The 14,775-nt window shown below is 36.8% G+C and overlaps 1 non-coding gene across 1 annotated transcript; it reads left to right on the top strand.

Moving 5' to 3' along the window:
* The first annotated feature begins 3,796 nt into the window (after positions 1–3,796).
* On the top strand, positions 3,797–3,868 carry TRNAM-CAU (transfer RNA methionine (anticodon CAU)). The gene has a single exon. It is a non-coding gene; the product is annotated as a tRNA-Met (tRNA).
* Positions 3,869–14,775: the final 10,907 nt, after the last annotated feature.

Raw genomic sequence — 14,775 nt, 5'->3', positions numbered from 1 at the left:
GTCTCACAACATTTAAGTGAGGCTGGCATTCCATCAGGAACGCGGATTTAGGGGTAATAACTGTACTACAACAAGATTACCATGCCAAACATTCTTCCAAAGCTATGCTGTAATTATTTGCAATGCAAAGAAGACGCTTACATCACCATCAAATGGAATAGTCACCGGATTTGTTATTCATTGAACTCTTATAAGATTAGCTTGACAGGACAGCACCTAATTAGATGCCAACGAATACTGACGGTCTTTGGAGAGCTCTTCAGAGCTATTGGAATCGCATAGCTTCGGAAAAATTGGATTATTCAAACAAATGCCTGAAATTTGTAAAGCTCTTATCAAGGCTAAGGGTCGACATTTCTTTGAAAGCAAACATATTCAATAAATTTATCTCAGAAGAAACAGGACCATATATTTTAAATTCTTTATGTAATTAACGATGTATATTTTACATTTCAAGTCGAACAAACGTCGTTTTCTATGGACACTTTTTTTTTAAAAAAATTCTGAAAGATCATTAATATGCTCGGACTTTGACAATGACTGTATACATACTTTGTTTCCTGAAGGCTTCTTTATCGTTACTTTACAAATAGTCTGTGTGCGTAGCTGTTAGGAATGTGTGTGTGACTGTTAGCAGAATAGAAACAATAATAAGTAGGGGAGACCGGGGCTGGTTGGCGAACTTTTCATTCTTTATTTTTTTATGAGCAGATGGTGCAATGTAATGGATATGTACGGACAGATCAATGTTTCCTCTAATAAATTCAATTTTTGTTTCTGTTTTGTTACTTACAGTTTTCGAGAAATAATTATTTTCTTTCTTTTAAAACGGAGTATGCCAACCGACCCCAGGTAGGGGCTGATTGGCTAATATTGTGGGGCTAGTTGGCATACTTTCTAAATATAGCAAAACACAAATAAAAATTGGATTTATTAGAAATAAACGTTATTTTTCTAAATTCTATTATATATATTGCAATGAAGTAGGCTATTTGAAGTTTGAAATGACTTTCATTCACAACATTTAAAAGAAGCAGCATTATGAAATGTGAAAACTTCTTTCGTTCATTCTAGCTTGGTTGTCACGACATTGAAAGCTACAAGATTATCAAACCACATCAGTTTTAATATGATTTGGTGTAGGTTAATTCTTCATATTATTTCAAAATGTAATTAAAATAACTGAACTATCAAGAAAGGCAGTTTATTTCCCGCTGTTCACAAAGTAGCTAAGAGAAACTAAGATATATTTTAGCTGAATTATCGAAAAATGCACTTTTATTTCCTACTTTCCACAGGAAGAAAAAGCAATAGCTAGGCCTCTATTTTTGTAACAAAAGAGCACGTACAAAATATTCTTGATCCTAAGAATTAGGCCTATTCAGAAAATTCAGAGTCCGGCATACAGTCTTATCTCGATTTCTAAATTTTGACAGTAATCCAATATGTGCTATTCTATAACATTGAAGTAAAAGATTGGTAGAACTGTAAACTACATAACAATAAAGCATACAATGTAACAATAAAGGTAAAATGAAATAAAATTTCACACGAAGGTTGTTTGGCGCACTCAGGCCCGTATCCACGGGGGGCAAGAGGGGGCCGGGCACCCCTAAATTTTGGCTGGCCCCCATAACATTTCACAGTAGGCTTGCAAATGAACTATAATATGGTGATGAAGTATAATATTATTGGGTCGGGCCCCCCCTAACCTACCGCCCGCCGCCTAAATTTTTGGGCTGGCTACGGGCCTGGGCGCACTTGCCAACCAACCCCAAATGCTATACGCCAACTAACCCCAAGCCCATGTTGTGCAACAAAGTCGTAATTACCCAGCAATTGTTTGGCATTTATGTTTTATTGTTTGCATATCCATAAAAACAAAGTTCAGATCTAAGTAATGCTATATTACTTACCTCTGTACTCCAAGTAGTGTGATGTAACGGAGAAGGTAGAACTGAAAAAAATACTTCAGACTGGCAAAAACACTCTTTGTCTAATAGACGCCATAATCCGCAAGTTGCAAATTCCATATGAAGGTGGCAGTTGCATCCATAGGTCGCTCTTTTATGACAGCAGCAACAGCTCATTATGTTAATTAATGAAGGAGTTATATGCAGTTCGTCAATCAGCCCCTGCTACCAACCAGCCCGGTCTCCCTTAGGTTAGTAGACAGAAGATAAATTAATAGAGAATCTATTCCAGCAGAATAAAGGAAAATGTCGATTTTATTATTGGCATCGAATGACATATTTTTTAGCGCCATAATTTTTTTTCCCTAAATTTTGTCACAAATTACGTGGGAGAATTCACCTAAATATCTCATTTTGTTCAGCTCGATGAAATCTATTGATTGATGTCTCTCTCATTTTCGGACTATATTTTAACTAAACAGAAATAGAGTTTAAGGGATTATGATGAATTGGGGTTATATCTCATTATATAGGGAGCGGAAGTTGATGAAATGCCACATTTTTTTCTGGTATCGCGGACACAATACTCATCAAATACACATAATAATACACTTCTTTCTGAAACAAAACAATGGTAAATTTTAAAATACTATTTTTTATATTTTGCCAATTTTTAGCTTTTAGGTCATTTTTTTTCGAGTTTAGGCTAATTTTTAGTAATTTTTCTTAAGTTTTGGTGATTTTTTCGTCATTTTCGTATCGATTTTTTTGTCATTCTTTTGATTTTGGTAGTATGCTCGAGATTTTGCACATTTTCTCATAAGACGGCAATTTACAAACAAAAGAAAGATGATTTAAATTACAGACATTAGTATTTGTTCCTATGTTGTCAAGACAATTGTGGTGTACTGCAACCATTTGTAAGATTAGTAGAAAAACTTGGGGTCTTCGTTTTTATTAAATATTTTCAAAATTAATTTAGATCATTTCTGATGTTTAAATTTGTTACTCTTTCGACTTCCTGTATCTTGGCGGAAAGAGGAAGGTGTAATGACTCCACCAAATGTGTCCTTCATTTTCACTTTCGGATTTTTCATACACAATTTTGTTAATTCTAAATAACAATACGATTTACGTGGAGGCATTATTTCTTTTACCATTTACACTAATGCACAGAACATGAAAACACACCATGCCACTCGCAATATATAGTATGTCGATTTGCGGGAAATACGTATGTGCATCTTACGCTCAATAATTTTCTATATTTGTCTTATGGTAATCATTAAATTGTTTAAATTTATACTTTCTTTGATTATTTTAATTTAAATTCAAACTTACATATTTCAATTGAAGAAGCTACCTTATTTTTTCTGGTATCGCAGACACAATGCCCATCATTTTGTATGTTTGTTCTGTTCTTTCAACATTATAGTTACAAATTTAAGCGTCATTCTCACAATTTTTAGGTCGGTTTCAAGGGCATTTAATTGGTCATACATCTATACTGTTTTAGGTCTGGAACTTTCGCCCCCTACTCATTAACAATATTATCCGGTACTGTCCTCTTGTTAGTCTCTTGTAAAGCTTGATTCGTGTGATTCGTGTTATTCATTATTGACGCAGACATTTGTAGGGTACCAGAAGACAATGTCTTTGTACGGTATTATAATTTCATATAAGTCATACGGTATACAAAGTCACACTTATGTGGACTTTATGTCTGACATACGTACGATCATATGTTATCTTAGGATAACAAACTCTATTGTTCACTGAAGAATAACTCGTCCAGCTGTTTATGAACTGGCTCACTTTTGTATTCCAGTTTTCTACAACTTTCACTTCTGAAGAAGCAGTCAATCAGAGTAAAGTTTACCAGAAGCAGAGTGGCGCAGTGGAAGTGTGCTGGGCCCATAACCCAGAGGTCCGTGGATCGAAACCACGCTCTGCTATCTATTTTTTTATTTCTTTCATAACATATGCATGTTTGACCTTATAGTAACACACACCTCAAGCATGTAATAGTATATCTACTTTATGCACGTTTAAATGTTTAATTCGTTATTTAATTATCTATTTGCAATGTCTTACAACTTATGTTGTTCTTGGGCAAAATCAAGGTAATAAATAAAGGATGCAGTCAAGTACCGACCTCCTGAGTGTTTTCTGTTCCACTTGCTCCTAAAAGTCTATGGTTGTAAGCAATGAAAGGATTTTTTTTTTTTTTTTTTTTTTAACTTCCAAACTATGCTTTGCATAAATAACTGAAGTTTATAGACCAGCTACGTCCGTCTGTTGACACTTGACAGATATCAGAGCAAAACTAGTAAGAGATATCGAGAAGCTTTTTTTTTTTTTTTTTTTTCAATAGATTCAGCGTCTCAAGGTAACATACCATCACAACATGAAATAATCTACCAAAACCGGAAGTGGTGCTTGTGGTTTCAAATATCGATTTTATAGAGCCAAAACAGTATGAGATAGCGAGTAATGACATTTTGATAGGGGTTCAGCGCCCGAGGGAGAGGTTTTATCTTTGATCTTATTCCTCTACTGCAACCAAAGTTATAAATATACCGGTACTACTTCAAGTTTGAGTATTGAATTCGCATAGTTTGGAAATAGACTGAAATTTCACTTTGGAGAACGAAACTTACTTTTATTTATTTATTTATTTATATTTATTTTTATTTTATCTTATTAATTAGTTTTGTAGCCCAAATAGCATTGATTATCAATCATCAACGTGACAAACCAGTTGAATGATCTGGAAATGTAGGATTTCAGGAATATTTTCAACAATCTTATGAATAATGGCAGAAGTAACTACCTACCTTACAGTTGCAAATTTTGTGTGTAAATATAGCCAAAACAGAACGATTCGGAACGATAAGGATTTGTGTGGAATTCAAAAGTGAATGAGGTCTGGTAAAAATAGTAATAATGGTCATGCAAAACCTACATTTATGAATTAATCTATGCTGGTAGTTGAAGCGGTCAGTAGGCTATTATATACCCTCTCATCAGTGGCGTATTTAGGGGGATGGCTATCGGGCTCAAGCCTCCCAGAAATAGATAAATTTATATATAGTATATATAATAACTGTATACCTACATAGACCCAGCATTATACATCCACTCAGGAAAATGTGCATAGCTCCCCCGAAACAATCCCAAATACGCCACTACCTCTCATACTCTCAAGTATGTAAGGTATATAACCTCTCATACCGCAAATATGTGAAGGTTTAAACTCATCAATATTTTTGAGATTTAACCCCAAAAATCTGTTAACCTAAAAAAGTACAGACTGTTTCAAAAGTTCCTTACCATCCCTTTTAATATCCGTATGGATGTATTTACATTGAACTTAATGTAGGAAATATACCATAGGGAGGGACAAATCTTTTGGATGATGGTTCGTGGACGGCCGTTGAATTTTATTTCATTTTTTTAAATTTCTAACGATATAGGTGTCATGTGATACATGATCTTAGGGTAGAATTTGCTAAGGATGTCAAATCTGAAATCAGATTTCATGTATCTTTTTGGTGAGAAGGTATGGGGGTGATAAGGGGTGATAAGGAACTTCTGAAACATCCCGTGTTTTACCTTTCAACCCCCAAAAATTCTAACCTCAAAACATATTTTCATATATAGGATATGGCAGCTACCGTTACCCGAAAGTCAAAGTTACCCGAAGATTTTAAAGCACTGACTCCATTAATTAACTCGATGGAGATAATCGCTTTATGGCTGTTTATTGCAAAAAGAAAGAAAATGAAAATTTAGAAAATTGAATATTCACTTTCGTTCTAGAGCTATCGCGTGGAATGACGGACGAACGTATAGTAACATTACAATGTTATAAAGCTTCCTAGCATGATCCTTCCTAATAAAGACAAACTAGATAGGGGAGTGATGAGTTAACGAAAATAGAGTATCTGCATTATAACTTACCATGAGGGACATTTGTTACATAAAATTCTATTTGCGCTCTAGAGTTTAGAGTTGTGTCGCTGGATTCTCACGTAGCAGTTGAAAGTGTTAACTCTGGAAGTTTATGACCTGCGAGTTTGTGACCCAATAATATCCAAAGATCTAATTTAGTTGTTACAAATGATAAAACGTGTAGACCTCTGTAACCAAGCGACTATTCAATTTCACGAGTTCAATTCCCACCCAGTAGGTGTACTGACCTCGGATATACAAACTCGAGTAGTGGTTTGGATATCACTTTAGAGAGAAAGTAGATTCCTGTCAAATAGCTTCAGCGCTCAAAATGGACATTAAACTGCAACCAAAGTGAAAATCCAGTGACGCACATGAAAACCCAGTATTAACCCACTCAAACCCACGGGCCTATAATGTCAGACATAGATATCTTTTGAGTTAACTGTATTTTAGGGGTATTCATTTGCAATATTTTCCATGATACAAATTTTAGATATTCTTCAATATTTCCGTTTTTTTAATTTTTAAGGAGCTTTTTGTCAATTCCCCTTTATACTGTATATTTAGCGTGTTTGTCCGTGTGTCCGTCTGTCCGGGAGAAAAATATCAGAAACTACTTGATGAATCACCATCAATTTTTGGCTAGGATGTAGGGAGTCAAAAGTTATGAGCAGAGTTCGTTCATAGAGATATATAGAAACCGGAAGTGGTAGTAATCATCCATTTCCGGTTTTAACATTGATTACTATAAAGCAAAAAACGGTAATAGATAGCGAGAAGTTGTTTCCTGCAATTGATTAAATGCCTCGAGAATACATTTCATCTCCATTCTAACTCTCTACTAAAATCAAAAGTTATAAAAGTACATTAACCCATTAGTGCATGAAGTTTCCTAGACGTAATATTTGCGTACAATTTGGTATTTTGAGGTAGGTTTAAAACACTTTAAACGACTGTAGCGGATTCTACCTGAAATTTTCGATTGTAGTGGACGGAGAGCGAAATAGAAAATATCACATGTACAGGGAATACTTGACTAATAGGCGATATTTCACCAATGTTTTTGTAATAAATAATATTTTACAACATTAACAACAACATTACAACATTAACACTTCGTTACTTTGGTTCACATTTCTTTAACAGTTGTGTACTTGTAACATTATTGATATTTCAATAACAATGACCGCCTTTAAAGGATTTGCCCTGTAAAACCAAAGTGCAAGATTTTCGAGAGCAATAAAATCCTCTCTCGACTGTTAAAGGATCGGGCGACAATGTTTTGCTCGAAAAAGTTCTGGATGTTAGGTTATAATGAATTAAAACGTAATTAACACAAAGTCTGATTTTTCAGATCATATGCACTAATGGTTTAAAACTTCCGGCTTCAGTATTGCTCCACATAGAGCAAAAACGATAACATAGCGAGAAGCAGTTTATTTTAAATTTACATGTATTTTAAGAATCGATTTAGATTTCCAAGAATATGTACTGTATTATTTTTTCTCGTAAACTTCTATTCAAATCGGAAGGAACAGAAAACAGTACGGGATCAGTAATGTCATTTCAAATTACCATTTTTTTAAATTACTATGTTAATATATAATCGATTAAAAAATGTGGATTTCTTAAACTCAACGGAATGGAAACACTTTCCCCTCTGAAAGGGATACACAAACTTAGCATTAGCTGGTAGGATTCGAGTTTAACGTTCTTTCCAACAGCGAGGCTATATGTGATTTGGATCTACAGCTTAACATAAGATCCGAACCACGTGAACTACCGCCGGAATCGAACCCGGGTCTTCCACGTCGGGAACGCGTACGTTAACCATGTAGTTACGAGGGACTCCACACACTTAGCGATGGACAGGCATGTACGCACGAATTTATTTTGGGAGGAAGAGTCCAAAGCTTTTCGACGAATCGAAATTCAATATAAGGATAAATTATCCTATATTAACTTTCGTGGAATCACCTCTAAATTTAGACTACATTAAAAAAAAAAGTTCAGAATTTCGATGGGGGGCCCCCGGACCTCAGGACCCACCCTCTGCGTAGTCCCTGCGGCGGTGGATATAGAGGAACACTAGTAGACGTTATATGAACTGTAAATTACATATATTTATTTGTACTGTGGTCTTCGTCATTAAAATATTCAAAGAAAATCGGCAAATTACCATAAGGAACCACTCTTAAGTTACCATTGATTAGTTGCTATGTTGTTGTTTGTAGTAATCTAAGCGTTTTTCACAATTTTTAACTTAAAATTATAATGAAAATTTAGGATTAAAAACCCAAGTAAAAGTGAACTGATTTTATGCAAATACTTTTCTAATAGCTACTAAAGAAAAGAAAAAAAAGCAGAGAAAGAAGCAAGGAGTAAATAAAACAATTCCCATGCTAATAACATTTAAATGAATTATTATTATTCTTGTAGATAGAAATTAGTGTTGTGGAACTAAGTTGACAAGGAAAATAAGCTTTAGAAGTATAATTCATTTTCTTTGCACTGCACCGACGTAAGAAGTACATGCAAATACACCTAAAAGAATTAAGAAAGAGTCTTTAAAGTAACAGTGAAAGGTTTTTAAAAGAAAAGCAGAAGACATTTGTGTAGTGTTGTGTCCAGAATCCATTATAGTGATTTTTTTTTAACACTTTCTTTTACAGGCTCTAATTTCGTCCATCCGATCGCATTTAACTGAGCCAGTGAAAGTTATATCCATCCGCCGAAAGGTTTATAAGCGGAAGAAAAAGAAGAAGCATGGTCCATACTAAATTTTCTTTCACTTTTCCCTCCTCGCATCCCCTTCTCCATTATTTTAGTCCGTTTCCTGTCTAACAAATCTCTTGTGATCAACTTCCGGTTCGTTTGATTATAATGTTTTATGCACATACAGATTTTTGACAATGTTCAGTGATTTGCAAGTTGTAATTCTCTCTTTATACAGGGTGAGTCAAAAGTGCTTGGATACCTGCATAAGTTTGAAAATAGACGAGAAAAGTAAAAAGTGATGATGGGAACAGAGGTTTGAAGAGGAGCCGCAACTTTTAGAGTGTATGTCATTCATGGCCGCCATCTTGAAATCCGCCATTTTAGATTCAAGTCATTTTTAAAATGGGAAGGGGGGTGTATGACACATCAAATAACACTTGCTTGAGCTCAGGAATTTAGTGGTGTAATTTGTTGTTTTTTTTTCTATCTTGTACAGTTTAGAAGTTATTAACACTTTCAGCCCCATGTGTATCTTTTTGATACACAGTGAGGGTTTACTGATGGACCACGTGTATCAAATAGATACACATTGGCTGACAATGTTCATAGCAAACTGTAGTCTGGTCCCGGGGTGAAATTTACTCAAACAGGGTTGGGGCTGTGTTCAAAGGTGGGAAATTACCTTGATACTGAATGCTACAACACATGTTCTACGTGTTGTCCATCCCGTGCAATGCACAACTGTAGTCGCCGCAACCACTCTGACTGCACACGGAGAATAATGTCTCCTGAAATTTGGTCACAGGCTTGTTGGATGCGTTCCTCCATGTGTCTCAAATCACGGATTGTCTCAGCATACACTATCTGCTTAAGATGTCACCATAGATAAAAATCAAGGGGCGTTAAGTCAGGGGATCTGGGCGGCCACTCCACGGGACCACGGCGACCAATCCACTTCCTTGGCAGTTGTTCATCCAACCATTCACGAACACCAAGTCCATAGTGTGGACGGGCTCCATCGTGCTGAAAATAAGATGGGAAAATGCCGTCATCTTTCAGTGTGGCAGGGAACACAAGGTCCTGCAGCAGCATCAGATACTGTGGTGCAGTTAAGATGTTGTAAATGAAAAATGGCCCAATGATGCGGGTGTCCCATATGCAACACCACACCATCACCTTCGCTGCACTATGTTCTCGACTCGGGTCAACCCAGTTCGGATTTGCGTCACACCAGTGTCGACAATTATGTCGATTAACCTCCCTGTTCAAAGTGAAATACGCCTCGTCGCTAAACAGTATGGCCTTGGCAAACGCAGGATCCAGTTCGTGTTGTTCAGTAGCCTACATACAGAACTCCAACCGGCGATCAGGGTCATCCTCGTTCAGTTAATGTTGCATGTGCAGTTTGTAAGGATGCCACTGATTGGCGTGCAATATCCGGACAACGGAGGATTTGCTTATTGCACATGCTAGGGACACACGACGGGTACTTCGTTTAGGACTTTTCACAAAAGACGCAACACCCGCCGTTGCAGTTTCCTCATTGGTGGCAGAATTTTGTCGACCACTACGTGCCCTATCTTGAACAGAGCCCGTCTCCCGGAATTTGGTGATCACGTGAACCACCGTGCTGTGCGATATCGGTGTCTGGGTGCCGTCTGTTGTAGTCAGCTGCTATTGTTCGGTAGCTGCGCTCCCCTGATATAAGGATGATTTCGATCTTCTGTTCACATGTCAGACCCATTTTAGACCACCTGAAACAAAGAGAGAACTGGGTCAGTATCAAGGTAATTTCTCACCTTTGAACATTAATAACTTCTAAAATGTACAAGGTAGAAAAAACCAAATTACATTACTAAAGTCCTGAGTTCAAGCTAGTGTTATTTGATGTGTCATACATCCCCTTCCCATTTAAAAAAGATTGACTTGAATCCAAAATGGCGGATTTCAAGATGGCGGCCATGAATGACATACACTTCAAAAGTTGCGGACCCTCATCAGACCTCTGTTCCCATCATTACTTTTTACTTTTCCCGTCGATTTTCAAACTTATGCAGGTGTCCAAGGACTTTTGACTCACCCTATTTTTTTCCTATTCATTAAATTAGTTCCGCGCTTCAATTTAAGAGTCTTGACAGTTTAATCTTTGTTAATCTCACTGTTAATTTCAAGAAGATTGTTAACATTGCTATACCAATGGTCACAGCAATTAATATTGCTATACATTGCACTGGAAATAAACTACTAGCGGTATGCTCATATCATAAATCTGTCTTACGTACACTTCAGCATATAGTAGAGTTTATTCTTAAGGAGTTAGGTTTGTTTACTCTGTCTGTCTGGGAGATACAAATCTCAAGAACTTGGACAACGAGGCTATATCAGACGTGGACTTTTAAAGTGGAATTGGAACAACAGTAATGCGTTCAGCGTTTCTAACATTGGGAATTGAACCTGGAAGTACGTGCACGAAAAGACGCGTGTAAAAACATTTTTTTAATTAAAAAAAAATAATCGATTCAACCGAGACATTTGTCCCTATTGTTTTCTACTTTACCTTAATTACTTTTCTACTTGATCGAACATGAAAGGGACACGCTTATGAATAGTATAGGGGGAGGGGAGATTCAGGATCGATTCCCAGCGAGAGATCACGTGATTCGGATCACACGATAAGTTTAAGGTCCACGTCTCATATAGTCTCTCTGCAGAAAGGAACCCTAAACTCCAAATCAACTAACGCTGTAATCATGGGAGCGGAATGGAGGCCCGGTCTCCTCGAAATGATTTGTTTTCCCTCTCAAATAGGGTTCGTCTGGTACGAATGTATTATTAAACTTGTTTTTAGTAAGTGAAAAGCTTAGTTTCCCTGACAAAAAAAAAAAAAAAAAAAAAAAAAAAGTCGTGGGCTTTCCTAGAACAACTTGCTGGCTACACTACTGAATTCAACTAAGTAACAAACACAGAAACCTCGTGGGCAATTAAAAAGAGCTGCCCATGCTGTTCAGAGGTACTCAAACCCCCTCCTTTAATAATTTTCAACGTAACACCTCAAATCAATCAACACCACACTGCAAAAAAAAAAAATATTTTAGTAAAGCGTAGTTTCGATCCACAGACCTCTGGGTTATGGGCCCAGCACACTTCCACTGCGCCACTCTCCTTCATACAATACAAAATACAACGAGGAATGCCTTCTAGAAGTTAGTGATTTATTTTTTCTTGGTATAATAACATTAAAATAGTATGTGTGTGTCACTGTTAGGAAAGACAGACAACAATCGATACAATATAGTACTTAACATTCAATGCAGGACTGGCCACGTTGGCTACTTGGCGATCGCCAAAGGCCCGGGGGATCACGAGATGCAAGATCTGTAGGTCTTGGTCGAATTTTCACGATCGCAAATGCTTTCTTGAATCTTCCAACCAAAAAGATTGCGGAAGCCTAAGTTCGTCCCCCGAAAGAAGTATTCTCGGGCCCGGCCCCCTGTAGTCCTTAACGTTAACTATATATGGGTGGGACCTTTAAGTACCAGCGCCAAGGGCTCTCAACTTGGCCAGTCCGACACTGTTAACACTGTATTGTTATATATATATATAGTACGTAAATAAATAAACAATATTTTATAGTAGAATATAAACTATTAGTTAGTATTGATAACAAACACCATACTTTTTAGCGGCATAAAATTTCGTTTTCTCCAGTTTCTCAAAAAGTAAGCATGAGAATTTAACCTCAAGCATGTCATTTTGTTTAGCTCAATGTGATCTATAGATTAATATATGTCTTATCTTTGAACAATATTGTGATAAAACAAATATTAAAGCTTGAAAGTTAATAATAATTTTGAGCTATACCTCATTAACACTATTGTGTAACGTCATGGTGCTATGGATATACCACATTGACTTGACACCTAGTCTTCCGTTCCAAGTGCTGCTATCGGCTGAAGGAATTCCACTCCCACAGCTGCAAGACTCTTTCGCTTGGCAACAGCTGAACCCTTATTGGCTCAACACGTGGGTGTCTCGAGGGTGTGAGTTTAGTTCGCATTTTTGCCACGGATCAAGACACTTTGGCAGTTCTATAGTGTCATAATGATGAAGTATACTTTAGTATCAGTTTCATCATAATAGATGGCGTGGCTATCGTATAGCATGAAGTTTTAGATTTACAAAACAAATAGCGTTTGTCGATTTTCTCATAAACTACGCATGAGGATTGTTCGGCTCGATGAGGTCTGTATGTGATAGGTATATATGTAATGTTTGATAATTTATTTATTCTTTCATTTATTTTGTTTAAAGCGCTAACAATATTTTGTAGAACATGATATAAGTTCAGTTCTTAGAACGTAATGCTCGTAAGAGAGGCGGCTTGGAATTCTGACACTTGAAATACCATTTGCACTCCTTTCTCTTCCGGAACGAAGAAAATTTAGTACAGTATGCGCGAACTTTCTCTGGCGGCTATTCTCTGCCCCCTCTGCAATTGGTATGCCCGTTCTTTTCTTCTTTCTTTTATTTTCTGAGTCTCTGGGTCTTTCGCTTTGAAGCGTTGGATGAGACCCACACATATGATCTACTTGCCGAATGGTAACATATACCGTGCGCTATTCTTCCTCCTTTGATTCAACCGATATTTCGTTATCGAAAGCGTGGAGGTATGTATGACACCGACAGAATAGTAGTTCACAAATGCTCGTTAAAGCGTTAGGAAAATTAAACCACTACGGGCACTGAAGTTCATGAGTGAATTATAGGAACCAGTGGCGTACGCGGAATTTCGTCAATGGTGGCTCTTCAAGCTCCCAACTTCATATTGTTTCAAAATTTTTGTATATATATATCTTAATACGGTAAATATTTAGTATTTTATAATATGTTAGTGAAGTGGAGTTTAAAACCCGGACCTTGTCCTTCCCTATTGCGTATGCCACTGATAGAACACCTTTTCGATATTATAATTCTGTAAATAAGAATGTAATTGTAATAGCTGCAATACCGAGGCTCTTAGGTTTCAGAAAGATGAAATTATATCTTTAGTTTAACGCCCCACAGCCATTCTTTGTAGGTTAAAGTAATGTTATTCATTTCAACAGTTCTTCCACCATCGTTCACTTGCCTAAATTAACCGTTTCCCTTAGCCTAAATCACTTGCCTAAATCAACCGTTTCCCTTAGCCTAAATCACTTGCCTAAATCAACCGTTCCCTTAGCCTAACAGGCATAAACGTGGGACGTTAAACTAAAAGATTTCATTTCATTTTCAACGATTTTCGCGTGCCGCAAATTATACATTACCATTTCAGCTTGTGCCTTCCGATTTAAGCTATTTATAATTTAAATTATAGATAACTATATCACAAATAAGTTACAGAATAAACGAACTTTATTAAATAACCTATAACTAAATACTTATTAATTAAATAACCCAGTTTTCCTATAAGAAGAGAATCATGTAATAAATTTAATAAAACTACGTTATTTTGTTTGTTACAAAACCACTAATGCTGTCGTTCCCAATCTTTTTGACTAGAAGTAAATTATAATAGTCTAGGACTATAAGATAATATGTAGTAATGAGCATTGTTCCTAATACTAGAGGCGTTTCCTCGTATAGTCTGTCTCAAAATTGATTTTAACTGATTAATAAATGCTTCGTGATTTTTGCATTTTAAAAATTTCGCGACACATCCTGTGGGACTGCGCGAAATCTCAGGTTGTCGCGACACGCCGGTTGGAAACCTCTGTCCTAATGAGTCATCGCGAACTTCTGGGGGTACGAGTACCCCAGCTTGAATATTACTAGGATAAGGGATATAGATGGTAAATCAATGTGAATGATTATGGAAAAACCGGGAAAAGAAACAAGAGAGCTAGCCCCCCTCCCAAAAAATCCATATCTAATATAAATAAAATAAAGACTTTGTGTGTTTGTCTGTCTGTCTGTGTGTGGCCTGGGGACCAAACGAGTTGACCGAGAGTTACCAAATTTTGGTCACGGGTACCTTGGTCCAAGCCCCAGATCAAGACGAAGCGTTTTATTTTTTCAAATTTCGAACCAGAAGGGTCTCAGGGGGGCGTTTACTGGGACCGGCCTGGGGTTTGGGCTGAGAGTTACCAAATTTTGATAAGGGGACCTTGGTCCAGGCCCCAGGCCAAGACGAAGCGTTTTCTTTTTT

This window comes from Thermobia domestica, chromosome 16, assembly GCF_964235325.1.
Source record: "Thermobia domestica chromosome 16, izTheDome1.hap1.1, whole genome shotgun sequence".
Taxonomy (NCBI): Eukaryota; Metazoa; Arthropoda; class Insecta; order Zygentoma; family Lepismatidae; genus Thermobia; species Thermobia domestica.
The sequence above is the reverse complement of the archived record's forward strand: the minus strand, read 5'-3'. Positions and strand labels throughout refer to the sequence as shown.